The following is a 3,817-nucleotide window of genomic DNA, read 5'->3' on the forward strand; positions in this document are numbered from 1 at the left end:
GGGCGTTGCCCTTCGCCGGTTATTGCAATCATACGCAATAAATTGTCTCAATGAGGTGTTATTTGTGAAAGCAGAACTTGGGATGTTGATGTTTTCCCTTCCTTCGCACTCTCGGCCCTCCCCTCTTTTCCCTCTGTCCCACGTCCTTTCCGTGACCCCATCCTCTTACTCACAAACTCAATAGTTTTTCCTCGCCCTGATCTAACTGTCGCAACGGGGTGGCTTTCTCTCCCTTACCAATACTAGTTCAGGCCCCGAAGGCGTCCCGCTCCCTCTCTTCGCCTCTCGCAAATGTCAACAACTGGCCCCCTGGCGGCGGCGCAGCGAAACTGCGGCGAGGATGGGAGGCCGTCAGAGGGGGAACTCAGCCTTTTGCTCATTTATTTTGTTATCATTTTTGATAGCTTTTTAATTTATGATTATTTATTTTATAATTGTACTCATACACAGGTTTCATAGTCGTCTTAATTAAATATCTTTATTCGCGTATTTATGTGCGTCGTCTGCCAACTTGCGTTTGTTTACCTGTAATATTCAAAATTGATTCTGAGGGTGGAAAAAGAGGGAAAGAAATATCAGTATTGTAATAATGCCATGGCTGTTAAATGACTAGACTGTGATAACTTTAGTTTCTTGTCAAAATTATGCGCTTAAGCGCAACGCATATTGTGCATCTGAAATGCAAGCGTATACGCATACACAATATATTCAGACACAGACATACTCTCTCAATCTCAGTAGTAAACGCATAACACGTATATAAAACACACACACATTTTTTTGTGTGTGTGTGTTTCTGTGCATATATATTATGTGTGAATTAGTTTCTGGCATCATCTAGGAAGGTGTATTTCAAGTATATCTTTCAACTTCGAATGCAAATTTTATTTGTCAATGAACGGTGAAGGTTTGTAAACAAATTCCATTGAGCAAAACTCAGTGGATGTGTTTGACAGTTGTGTCTTTTAGTATGTAATACTTTAAAGTGAGGTAATGTCACGTTTTTATCTCGAGTAGATAATTTCCTTTATTTGGTTATTTTCCTTGTGTGAAGATTTGGATCTATTAAAGTTGAGAGTTGTTTACGTACATCTTGAAATGCAGCAGTCAAGTTCTATATTTTTATGACCTTTGATCCTTGGAATCTGGGACGATAAAAGTGGACATTGTAAGGTTGAATTTGTACTGTAAAACTATATTCCAAGATAATACTGTTATATTAGCAGTGTTAATATTGAAAACAGTGCCTCTTCAATGTCATGATTCATGAGTCTCCCTAAGGTCAGTATTTATGCTATTTCAGACACTGTTTACTCTTATTGTAAACAATGTAGTATAGGTAATACAGCCTGTATTTTGGGTTATTTATGGTTGGTTATTGATCATAACAAACTGTTTTATAGGTTAAATAGAGATATTTTGTGCTTATCTGCTTAGATACATCTGCAAAACCATCACAAATTTGCCTATTTTGTTATTATATATATATATATATATATATATATATATATATATATATATATATATATGTATATATATATATATTTATATATATATATATATATATATATAATATATATATATATTATATATAATATATATATATATATATATATATATATATATATATATATATATATATATATATATATAATATATAAATATATATATATATATATAAATATATAATATATAATATATATGATATATATATAATATATATAATATATTATATAATATTATATATATATATATATATATATATATATAATATATATAAATTATTATATATATATATATATATATATTATATAATATATATATATATTATTATATATTATTATACATATATTATCATATATATTATATATATATATATTCTATAATATATATATATATATATAATATACATGTTGTGTGTGTGTGTGTGTGTGTGTGTGTGTGTGTGTGTGTGTGGTGTGTGTGTGTGTGCGTGTGTGTGTGTGTGTGTGTGTGTGTGTGTGTGTGTGTGTATGAAAATATTTATATATGGATATATATATATATAATATATATATATATATATATATATATATAATATATATATATATAAATATATATAAAAATATATATTATATATATATATATATATATATATATATATATATATATATATATATATATATATATATATATATATATATATATATGTATATATGTATGTATGTATGTGTGTGTGTGTGTGTGTGTGTGTGTGTGTGTGTGTGTGTGTGTGTATGGTAAACTCACCAATTAAGATTCATTTTTTCTTTGGCAAATAATTAATCCATGTTGAATTCACTCAAGGTTATAAGTTTTGCTTTGACACAAATGGGGAAGGGTTGATCTATTATGTGTATGAAAACTATTAGGGAGGAGTTATAGCGTCCTAAGGACTCATTTGCACTTTTTTTCCTTATTTTTTTAGGATTTTGAATAACAATCACAGAGGACATATTATATCATATTGTATATATTAGTGAAATGTATTTAGAAATTAACAAACTTTACTATAGTTATTTCTTGTTTAAATGAAAGAAAATGAAAATTAATTGTCCTGCTTTTGTAAACAAGTCCTTGGTCAGTTGCCCTCAAAAATTGTTAAGCCTTTTTCTTATTGGGCTTCCTGTAATTGGGGCTTGCAGGATTATGAGGTAAGAGTTCACATTTTGCAATTCCACTCCTGATGTTCTCTGCATTGCGTTACTTATGATAAATAGGCATTAAAATTTGTGCAAAGTTTACATGTGTTACAATTTAGTTGTGTTCAGTTTTCCCACTCATACACACCTAGTCCAGCCTTTCTTCAGTGGGCCAAACACTGACACATCAAGAGGCTACATGAAATATGTGGTGTTTGGAGGGAGCCAGTCATTGATATCATGGCTGAGATATCCATTAAGTGTTTCACATGTAATAAATCCTTTCTAACACTTTCCTACAGAAGGAAATTTCTTGGCCATCATACAATTTATCCTCTTACAGGGGTAGATGATCATGGGTGGTGGAATAGAACCATCTGCTCAAATGCAACCCAACACTGTGATATTGGTCTTGTAATGAAGAACTTTTTCTAATGCATCAGATAGGTTTTGAACTCAATCCATGATATCCTGAGAGTTTGTGCTGATTCAGGGATGTACTTCTTTGCAGCTCCTCTTAGTGAGAGTCCAAAGCTAAAAATAGTAAAGTGAAACCAAACTGAGTATATAGTAAAACACTTAAAGAAAAAAAGTTGCTATACTGTTGTTAGTAGCTTATACAAGTATGATAGATTTATGCAGTAATATACAAAGATTATCATAAACATTGTTTTAATGCAATCATTATCATGTTTTTGATGTCTTCAGAGACTTCCTGCAAGACATTTTCTAAATATAGACATGTCTTATGTGTAGCCTTCTCTGATGTCTTCAAGATTTTTTTTTGGTGACATTGTACTTCATATTATAAATTTATTCTACTAGAATAATTGCTGAAGAAAAGATGACTGTTTATTTAATATAATCATAGTTTTATGTCAAAATGTTGTCCATTATGTAGACAGTGCATAATACCAATACGGATGCATATCATACCCTATCTGGCGTTTCATATCCAATTTGGACATGCATCCATACTGGTTTTGCATCCTAAATAGGTATGCCATGGCCCCAATTCATACTGATATCACATTGCTACTGCTCAAGATTTTTTACTCCTTTTGCTCTATATTGATTGAATATAGTGCACACAGACAGGTATACACATTTGCTTGCTTATATATTTTTTTTTTTTTTTTTTTTTTTTTTCCCAACAG

The 3,817-nt window shown here is 30.4% G+C and overlaps 1 protein-coding gene across 1 annotated transcript in view; it reads left to right on the forward strand.

Annotated features, from left to right (window-relative positions):
- Positions 1-785: 785 nt before the first annotated feature.
- Positions 786-3,817, forward strand: part of LOC119578862 (protein fantom-like) — a gene marked incomplete in the record, with an annotated part of 25,068 nt that continues 22,036 nt past the window's right edge. The window contains 1 exon segment of the mRNA XM_037926521.1: positions 786-1,281.

This window comes from Penaeus monodon, chromosome 11 (genome assembly GCF_015228065.2).
Source record: "Penaeus monodon isolate SGIC_2016 chromosome 11, NSTDA_Pmon_1, whole genome shotgun sequence".
In the NCBI taxonomy this organism is placed as follows: Eukaryota; Metazoa; Arthropoda; class Malacostraca; order Decapoda; family Penaeidae; genus Penaeus; species Penaeus monodon.